Below are 11,484 nucleotides of genomic sequence, written 5' to 3'. Positions count from 1 at the left end.
AATGTATCTCAATGAAATGGCAATGCTTAGCAATACAATTAGAAAATTGTTGGACTTCTAGAAAAATATAGAGAAATGTAGAACATGAACACTGTATTTTAGGAAATAATGTGATTAAATTTCCTAGAGATGTTCAAAATAAAGGGCAAATGTAAGACCAATAGAATTAATAAAGTGCCAACAGAGAGAAACTAAATATTTCACTCACTGAGAAATGTAGTGATTACTCTACACTTCAATGACTAAGAGAAAAACTACAAATAGCCAGAAGAAAAATACATATCAAAAAGCATCAATTTTAATTGCATGGGGACTAAATCATTACTAAAAATGTGAAATCAGACCAAAATGCAGATATCATGACATGGTGAAATGGAAAGCTAAAGATGTGGTCATTTGAATATCTTGCAAAATTTTACATTTCTTCATGAGAAAATATGGATGCTTACAAAAGATACCAGTTGTTAGCAAGACTTTTGCTACACAAAGTGACCATGAAGTAACAAAAGATAAATAAGGATCTTATTTACAAACTATAAGGAACAGAGAAGTTATTCCTTGAAGTCCTATATTATAAGAAAAACACTGATATGGTCTTTGACCCATTTATTATTTAAATTATTTTTAGTCTCCACTTAATTCTAAAGTTTTTGCATGTATTTATCATTACTTTTTTTCTATTAGTTCTGTTTCTATTGCATTCTGTTATACAAAGAATAAGTTTAAGATTTCTGCATATATATGTATACGTGCAAATACATATGTGTGCACATGTGCATGTGTGTTGTCTGTGCTCCAGAATGTGATAATTTCTGTAAAAGGTTAGTCTTCCAGGAAAATATGTAAATTCTCTAGTATCCCCATTAAATGTTTTCCATATGTCTTTCAAATGTTATTTCCCCAACATTCAAGTCTATAATATTTTTTTCTTTTTTTTTAATTATTAGTCTCATCAAGTTCTGATGGATAGAGATTTGGACTTGGAGTGAGGGAGTCCTGAGTTCAAATTCTGCATCAGACACTTAATAGCTGTGTGACCCTGAACCAGTCACTTAACCTCTCTCTGCCTCAGTTCCTTCATCTATAAAATGATGATAATAAAACACCTACTTCATTGGTTTGTTGTAAGGATCAAATAAGCTAACATACATAAAGCACTTTGTAAATCATGAAGCATTATATAAATGCTAGCTATTATTATTATGACTATATAATGCAAGGCAACAGTATAAGAAACACCCCAATAATATTAATAATTTATTTCTAACTGAAAAGTATCACCAATACTAGCCACAACTCTGTAGGTTGTAGTGGGGTATGAAAGCTCTATAGAGCAGGAATTTAAACTATCCTTTTAAGGAGTCCAATATGCCATGAAAAGGGGAGATTTCATATAAGCAGAATAGTAAGAGGAAAGGAACAATGGAAAATAATACTGAGGCTTTTCACAGACTAGCTCAGATTTGTGTATTGGAAACACAAGAGATAGTAAATGGGACTCGGTTTGTTTTAGGCAATGGAATATAGATAATCATATAAGCTATTGAGTGTCTTAATGTCTTCAATATGACCAAAGTGGTCAACATCAAGCTAATTGGTGAGAATAAGGCAGAAAGCCTGAAGTCTGGAGGAACAATGAATGTTAAACATTAAAAATTGATAGGAAACTCAGGAGTCATCTGCCCCAGCCTACATTTGAAAACAAAACAAAACAAAACTGAGAAATTGCTTTTCAACCTCTGCTTGAAGACCCACAAGAGGAGGAAACTTGCTTCCTCCTGAAGCATTTCATTCTGCTTTTTGACATCTCTAATTGTTAAACAGTTATTTTTTTTTCTTTTCCTCCAGCCTAACTCATTGTGTCTAGTACTGCCTTTGAGGCCAAAGAGAAAACAAAGACTTCTACTTTCACATGATGGACCTCTAAAATAACTGAAAGCAATTATCATTTCCCTTATAAGTATCTCATTCTTCAGACTAAAGAATCCGTTTCCTCAACTGATTCTCTGATAGCATGATCCACAGGCTTCTCACGATCTGGATTGCTTCAGGTTCTCACTGTCTTTAAGCAAATGTGTTGCTCATCAGTGAACCCAATACTATAGACCATGGGCATGTCTGCAGCCTGTGAAAGGTGTATTAAAGAATATCCAGAAGCGTGTGTTCAATTTGATCCTATCTTTTTTGGCACCATCACAGCAAGAAAAAACCACAGTGGATAGACCACAGGACTTAGATTCAAATATGGCCTCAGGCACTTATTAGCTATGTGATCTTGGGCAAATCACTTAACCTCTGTTGGACTCAGTTTCCTCAACTGTAAAATGCTTATAATATTAACATCTACTTCCCAGGGTTTCTTTGAGAGTTAAATGAAAAATAAATCAAATGTGCTTAACACAGTGCCTGGCACATAGTAGGTGCTATATAAAAATGCTTATGTAGTTCCATACCTTCTAAATATGCTTAGGATGTAAATTTGATCTGTCCAGATCAAAATATAGCAGAGTTATCACCTTCTATGTTCTGGACACCAAGCCTGTCTTAGTGCAGCTCACAATCACATTAGCTTTTTAGCTGTCATGTTAAACTGTTGTGTGATATTCAGATTTTAGTTCCCAGAATTCTATAATTTTATTTACATGAATTGCTGTCTAATCATGCTTCCTCTATCTTGGTCTTGTGAAGTTGATTATTTTGCATAGCTTTACATTTATATCTATCAAATTATATCAGATTCTGCTCACCATTCTAGTAATCTGGCTTCACCACACTACTTAAATTGCCCCCTTCACAGTTACCAATAATCCTATCATCTATTGTAAGGTCCCCTTGTAATTCTTCATACTTCTTAACTTGTCTACTGCATTTCATATTGTTGAACACTTCTTTCTTTTTCATATTCCCTCCTTCCTAAAAAATAACACCGCACTTTCACATATTTTCTTTAATCTCTCTACTCAGTCTCTTGCTTCTTCCCTGTCTCCTAATCTTTCCCCAGTACATGAAAGATAGCTGTCTACCAAGACATTTTTTTTTCTGGATCTGCTTCTGTTCTTTCTCTATAATTTTTTCTTTAATAATCTCATGTACTTGCATGATATCCATTATTGACTATATTCTGAGAAATTCCAAATATTTAACTCCATTGTCAAACTCTTAATAGAATACATCTTAGAATTTCACCTCCCTTTAGGACACTTTCATCTGGATATCCTGTAAGATTCCATATTCAACCTGTCTAAAACTGACCTCATCATATATTCCCTAAGATCAATCACTATGTTATTTTTCATCTTTGTGTCTTTCTCTAGAATCTATGGTACCTTTTTGTGTACTTGATGTTTAATGCCTCCTTACTTGTATTAAATTAATGAGTAGGTTTATTACTTATTAACACAATTCCATTATCACAATCCCTTTTTGAATGTATTGTCTGCATTTTGCTTCTAAGGAAATAAGAATATTATTGAATGTTAATCTCACATCTACCTTTTAAAGGGGTGGGGTAGGGTGGGGGTAAAGGGTAGGGTAGCCCAGTGTGTTCTGTGAAGCTATGGAAGATTAAAAAAGGAAGAAAAGAAAAATCTTCCCTCCAACACAGGCCAGAATAACCACTGAATCAGCGCTACAGGACAACAAACAATTCAGTCAACTTAACTAAAAGCAAAACTTATTCGGTAGGTGCCAAATACGAGGTAGCAGCTAGGCAGTACTGTGCCCAATCTCTGACATTAATTAGCAGGATGTTTAGGAAATGTCAATAAGGTGGTCTTTTCTACCTGCTATGTGTACTACTCAACCCCAGAGGGCCCTCTGGCATAAAAACCAAGGCAGGCACTGTGCTAAACGTTTAACGGATATTGTCTCATTTGGTCATAGACAGGAGAGTTTAACGAAATTGGATACTCATTCATCACCTCATCAGAGAGGACGTTACATTTGCCTGGGCTAAAGGTCTCATAATCTCATGACAGAATCTTAGTGAATCTGAAAATCCAGTCAGATTCTATTCATTGTCTTTATAGATAAAAAGGCTCCAGATTTTGCCCACTTGGCCAATGTCCAGCATCTCTAGTGGCAGGGGGAACTGTTGTGACTTGGGTGCCACTGGTTCTTTTATCTTTCATCTTCAAAACCCCTTGTACTGAGTCTTTACTTCACAGCTCTGGACCAGCTTCCTTTAAATTCCCTCTGGATTCCCCCAGATAATTCTGTGGGTATTTTCCCAGCTTAGGTTAATTCTATTGCACAAATATGAGTAAGAAATAAATCTATGCTCAAAGAGCTGCCAAACTATTAGAGAAAGCAAGAAACATATGCAAGTGACTACAACACAAGACAAAATATGATGTGACCTTAGAGTAAAACATTGCCATGGACAAAAGTGTGCAATGGTTGGCCCTCTTTAGCTGGAGGTAGTTCAAAAGAAGCTAGAGGTGAGACTGTCCTCGTTCAACTGAGCAAAGTCAAATGAAGAATGAATAATTGAATGATCATGTTTGTAACTGAACAATCAACAAATGTTTATTAAATACCTCTTATGTGTCAGGCACTGTGCTAAGCACAGGAGATACAAAGGGGGGAAAAAAGCAAAAGACAGTCTCTCTTTTTAATGAGATAATAATCTAATGGGGGGGACAACAAAGAAATATATACAAACTAACTATATACAGATAAATGAGAAATAATCAACAGAGAGAAACCACTAGAATGAAAAGGACTTAGGAAAGGATTCCTATAAAAAGATGAGATTTTAGTCAGGACTTAAAGGAAGTCATGTAAGGCAGTAGGCAAAGATGAAGAGAGAGAGCATTTGAGGAATAGAGGACAGGCAGAGAAAATTCTGGGAGATGGAGTTTCTTGTTTGTGCAACAAGTAAGGAGAACTGTTCCACTGGATCAAAGAGTACATGGTAGGGAATAAGGTGTAAGAAGACTGGAAAGGTAGCAGAGGGCTGGATTTTTAAAGGTTTAGAATGCCAAACAGTATTTTCTATTTCATCCTAGAGGCAATATAGTTGCTTCACTGGATAATAAACTTATTAGAGTTTATTGAGTAGAAGGGTGACATGGTTGGACTTGTGTTTTTAGGAAAATCACTTTTGTGGCTGAATGGGAGATGGATTGGAGTGAGGAGAGACATGAATCAAGCTGATCCACCAGCAGGATAAAAGGGCCTGTAACAGTGTGGTGGGAGTAGCAGAGGACACAAGGAAGTGTGTTTAAGACATGTTGCAAAGGTAAAATCAACAGGCCTTAGCAATAGGTTGGAAATGTTGTTCAAGCCCCCATATTGAGAGATGGTGAGGAGTGGAAGATGAATCCTAGGACTCCTCAATTGAACAATTAAATATGGTAAATTGAAAGAACCCTTTACCAAGCTCTACATCTTGCTATTTTTCTCAAAGTTGAACGCTACTTAATAACAATAGCAATTAGAATTCATATAGTACTTCAAGGTTTACGAAGTGCTTTACAAATATTAGTTCATTTTATATTCATAACACTGGGAAGAAGGTGCTATTTTTATCCCTTTTTTGCAGATGAGAAAACTGAGGGGGAGAAATCTTAAGCTATTTGCCCAGTTAACACAGCTAGTAAGTGTCGAAGACTGGATTGGAACTTGGATCTTTCTGACTCCAGGTCCAGTGCTGTAGCTACTTTAGCCCGTAATTAAATGCAGCAGACTTTGATCCTTCTTTTGACCCAGATTCCATTTCAAATCCTACCTACTTTCTCTGGCTCTTAAATTTCAAAAAATACTTACCATCTATAGCCAAAATTTTACTTTTTTTCCTCTGGCAATGACTAACTAAACAGTAGTAAACCCTGACTCCCCTAACTATTTTCAACTAGGAAGCTCCAGCTCCCTCATTGTTCACCACAGCAATGGCTGGCTCTAAGCATCAATAAAAACACCGCAATCTGTCTTCTGTTATAGCTGCTAATGTATAGCTTATTTTTCCTAATCATTCATTAACTTCTTGAGGACAGTTTACTGAACTTGTCTATTGTATTAATGATTCTGCCTCTTTCCCTGTACAGACTTCTTCCCTCCTACCCTTCCCCACAACTTTCTAAACTGAGAAGTAATGTTAAGAAAAATACTCAGCCTCAGTCTAAGACTGATTCAAATCTCATACCTCCCAGGCCATTCAGGGGTAATCTGATAAGTACAGTTATACTACAGGAAAGCAATGAGAAAACAATAAAATTCATAGGGTCAGCTAGGCGGTGCATTGGATAGAGCACCAGCCTTAGAGTCAGGAGGACCTGAGTTCAAATCCGGCCTGAGACACTTAACACTTACTAGCTGTGTGACCCTGGGAAAACCACTTAACCCCATTGTCTAGCAAAACAAAATTCATTGACAGTGAGTGGAGTATGGAGAAGGTGCCATTTAAACTTGACCTTGAAGAATATGCAAGATTTTGATAGGGTAAAAATGGGAATGAGGTGAGGAGAACATTTGACATGTGGGAATGTAAAGTCAATGCTTTCAGGAATGATGCCTTAAAATTGGTTTCTGAGTACAATAACCAGAAAAAAAAATGAGTTTTTAATGAGGGAGGTTTGTACTGAAATGGCAGGTTCCAATAATGTACTGCATTTATTTAGGAGCATTACACTTTAAGAAATGCATAGACAAGACAATTAGGATGGTGAAAGGATTGAAGAGTATGCAATATATAAATTAGTTGAAAGAACTTGCATGTGAGGACCTCAAGAAGGGAATCTTTTGAGGGGAGATGTGGGGGGTGTGGTTCATATAATCACAGATTTAGAACCAGAAGACATTTTAAAAACCATCTAGTCCAACCCCCTTGATTTATAGATAAGGCAATTGAGCTCCAAAAGGTTAAGCCAAAGGTCACACTGGAAGTAAGTGATAGGGCCAAGATTAAAACCTAAGTTCTTTGATTCCAAAGACAGTACTTACTCAATTGCCCCATATTTCTATCCTATATGATAGAAACGTTCAAGTGCGTGAAGGCCAGTCACATAGAAGAGGAAATGCTCTTGCTCTCTTTGACCCAGGGGGAAGAACTAGGAACAGTGAGTGGAAGGTACAAAGAAATTTCAGTTCGATGTAGGGGAATTTTCTTTAAAATGAGAGCTGCTAAAAAATAGAAATGGCTTACTCTAATGATAATGTGTGTTCCCTGTTGATGGATGTCTTCCAGAAGGAATTAAATGACTGTTTTGGGGGGATATTATAGAAGGGATTCCTGTTTAGTCATGGGTTAGTGAAGATGACCTCTGAGCTTTCTTCCTACTCTAACATTTTGTGATTCTAGATACTCTGAATTCTTTTCTTCTCTGTATTCAGAGGAATGTGGTATTTCTATTGGAGGTAAACACAACACTCCAGACAATACCTTCAGCACTACTCATGATGTATAATAATTGGCAATGTGGTAAATCAGCTAGTATTTTGGGAATTTCTTTCCTATAAAACAAGTTTAAAAAATATAAGGAATCAAATATGTGTTTCTCACCAATTATTTCTTTTGTTAGGTGACTGGTGACTTTCTGAACAAACATCTTAAAATCTTGGTTTTCAACCTAGACAAATAAACTAATGACATCTCCACTGGTCCTGGATGATGTAGCAATACCTTTAATAACTTCTCATTATTTCAAGGAATTAATGCTCAGGAAAAATCACCACTGATTATATGATTATCTACTTATCTATTTATCCACCTATCCATCTATCTATCTATATCTATCTATCTATCTATCTATCTATACACACATATTTCTTTAAATTAGTAAAAGTGATTTTATTAGGGACACAGTTTCCTAGTATGAATTATCACTTCTTAAAATTCATGACCCAAAACTGTTGCTGTGTATTTTGTTGTGAGATTGACACCTACCATCACGATGGGAAAATATTCTTTTTTTAAGACCTGTTAATTTAACTTATGTAAATTAATTGGCTGAAGGATGAAGTAAGCTTGCAGAATCCCACCATTTGGATTCCTTTATTAACTGAAAAGTCAGGTGTTGAAATACTTTTAAAGCTCTGTTAGGCTGTTCTCTGTTGGTGTAATGTGGGCAGATTCTCACTTGTTAATTATATTGAGTGCAAGGGAGGAAAAAAAACACGGAAAAACTAAGTTGGGAAAAAGAAAATACACAATCAGTACTTTTTTGTACAGAAGATGATACCCACAATGAAATATGAAATATGATGCTACAGAACCTTCTCAGTCTCTGACATAGGCTCATAGTCAAAAACTTATGACAGAGCAGCTTTTCATATTTTTTTTCTCCAAGATAGTTTTCTATGTTGGATAAAACAATGGCTCTATAAGTTCCTCAGCACTGAGGATTATGTAATGGTTTCACAAAGTAGTCACCTCAGTCTTTAAAGGGTCCTCATGAATTTCCAAAAGAATTAAAATTATTTAACCCAGACAACACATCACTTTACAGTACAGCTCCAAACAAATGTCATCTCGCCCTGAAACCTAGCTCCACCCCAATCTCACCACCATTTTCTGTAATCCTGTTTAAAATGTACTCTCTGAATTTGGAATTCTCTTTCCCTCAACCCCCTTATCTCTGGACTATTGAAATTCTCTTTAGTCTTCAAAACTCAATTCAAATATAATCTCTTTCATGAAGCTTTCTCTGATCTTTCCCTCCTCAGACCTTTTGGGCACTAACTAAGCTTTTAATTCTACTATGCAGTAGAATTTTCGTAGGAAGAGAATTGGAGTGGAATGTGAATACTACTATTTCTAGGAGTTCTATGCTATTTAGCATTAAAATTAGTATGTATTATTTATCTTCACTATTGGGCTACGAGCTCCTTGAGGGCAGAGATTGTGTCTTATTCACTTCTCATCCAGACCAATGTGCCTAGTGCATGAGTTTAATAGAGATTTACTGTTATTGAACTCTCCCTTAAACATCATAACTAATTGTTTCATTCCTTGTAGAAGCAATTGAGCATCTGGAAAGAGCCTTAATCCAGAGTCAAGGGAGATCTATGTTTCTACACTAATTAGTTGTATGACTTTGGCCAAAAGACTTAGTCTCCCTGACCCAAAGCAAAGTTAGTGCTAAAGCAGCAAATCCTGGGATTACTACAGAACAGGAAATTTCCCTACAGGAAGGGATAATTTAAAGGACCACTGATAGCACTAACATTCATTTAAGGAGGTAGGTAGGATGGAACCAAATGGCAGGGCAGAGCAAGTGACAAGATGATAAGTGGGAGTGGAAGTTAGCTTCCTTAGGAAGCAACTTTATTCAAATCCAATCTCTTCTATCTCTTTCCCATAAGGTTACTCAGAAAGAGGGCAAAGGCCAAAGTTAGCAAATCTGATCTCAGTGTTATCTGAGAGGTGGGAAGTAAGTCCTAGCCCTAGCCTTGACCCTGACTCTGGTCCTTGGGATCCACTCCCTGCTCCCTATTCTGGCAAGAATGATCATTCTTCAAAACATGATTAATCTAGGGAAGAGGACAGTGTGACTGACTGACATAGAAAGTGCCCCCTTCTTCTGAGAGAGAGAGAGAGAGAGAGAGAAAGCATGCGTGCATAAGTTTTTATGAAGTGTTTACTATGTGCCAAGCACTGTGTAAAATGCTGGGTGTACAGATAAATACAGTCAGTTTAGAGAGGGACTCATAGACAGTCCCATAGATAGGGACTGCTAGACATTCCCTAGCCTCAAAAAATTTACATCCTAATTGGGAAAGTGAGCTTATAAAAAGGGGCTGGAAAGCAGAGAAGTTGGAGGGAGTGCTGTGTAGACCTGGAAATGAGCAAGATGTGGCCAAAGCAGGTGTATCAAAGGTCAAGGAGGTTCCAAAGGATGAATTCCAATTTTCTGATGGGGAGGACAGTAGAGGTGATGGTAAAGCAGAGATAGCAAGGCTAGAGATGTTTGGGCACAAAGGCATCAAAGGCAGAAGATAGAGTGTGCAGGAATAAGGAAGGGAACCTCAACCCCAACTGTATGACCACACCATCTACTTCCTGTAAGTTATTTCCCTCAAAGTTTTGTCCTCCCTGGCATGACCTCAAAATTTCCCTGCACAACTGAAGATGAGCAGAACTGGATGTAAAAGTGATGGTGTGCCACTATGTGAGCTAAGGGTGACAAGTCAAAAACCTGAATACCATAATACCAAGGACATATAACAAGAATCCTGCCTAGAACTATTGAGCACACAGATCAAAAAAGCTAAAGTGCTAATCAAAGGAATCCACAGATCACTTCCAGGAAAGCAAAGACAGTGGAGTAAAAGCAGGGACTTGCTTGAGCTCCTCCAGACCCCTCCAAATACATGTAAAAATGACTCTAAACAAATTTCAGGACAGCAGAACCCACAAAAAGACAGAGTGAAACAAAGTTACAGCCCAAGACAACCTGGATGGCCAACGGGAAAGGTCTGTTGCACCAGGCTGGGAGAGGAACACAGTTTAGCATACAGACCTGGCCTCAGAGCAGGCTTCAGGGGACTGAATCACTGGCAGCTGTGGTGGTTTCCAGATTTCTCAACCCACAAATGCCACAGACAAGTTAGAAATCAGTCTATTAAACCTGGTTGAGAGAAGAGCACAGTGCAGCTCTGAGGTGGCAGCAGCAGCAGTAACAGAAGCAACAGCTGTTTCCAAAGTGCTCAGCCCACAGATGCTAAGGAAATTGAACAAGTGATCAAAAGGAGATTATAGGGATCTCTTTGCTGGCACTGAGGTAGGATTCTGTAGCTTTACCCATACTTGGTTCTGGGTCAGTCCTGGGTGGTGATCCTGGGGTGAGAAGGAGCACTGGCATAGCAGAGCTTGTGGCAGCAGTAGAAAGGAAACCCTCCTCACAGTTCCAGGGCAGAAAAGAGTGCTTGTGGTCATTCACAGACCAGAGCACAGGCCAGGACAGGAATAAACACCTATCCTTAGATCATACCACCTTGGAAGAACTGAAAATTTACAGGTTCCTAAAAGTATCTCTGAAAACAGCTGCACAAAACCCCTGAAGTTTGGGACAGTACACCCTCCACGCTGGAAGGAGACCTCTAACTGAACAAAGAGTTAAAAAGTCAAGTAATTGGCTGGGAAATTGAGCAAAGAGTGGGAAAAAACTCAGAGTATAAAATCTTACTTTGGTGACAAGGAAGATCAAAACATATGATCAAAAGAAGACAACAAAGTTAAAGTTCCTACATCTAAAGCGTCCAGGAAAAATATGAACTAGTCTCAGACCGTGGAAGAGATCAAAAAAGATTTTGAAAATCAAGTAAAAGAAGTAGAGGAAAAATTGAGAAGAGGAATGAGAGTGATGCAAGAAAATCATGAAAAAATGAGGCAATAGCTCGCTAAAGGAGACCGTAAAGAAATATTGAAGAAAATAACACCTTGAAAATAGACTAGACTAAATGGCAAAAGAGGTCCAAAAAGCCAATGAGGAGAAGAATGCCTTAAAAAGCAGAATTGGTCAAATGGAAAAGGAAGTCCAAAAG

This window comes from Vombatus ursinus, unplaced genomic scaffold, assembly GCF_900497805.2.
Source record: "Vombatus ursinus unplaced genomic scaffold, bare-nosed wombat genome assembly UNPS02014770.1, whole genome shotgun sequence".
NCBI classification, from domain to species: Eukaryota; Metazoa; Chordata; class Mammalia; order Diprotodontia; family Vombatidae; genus Vombatus; species Vombatus ursinus.
The sequence above is the reverse complement of the archived record's forward strand: the minus strand, read 5'-3'. Positions refer to the sequence as shown.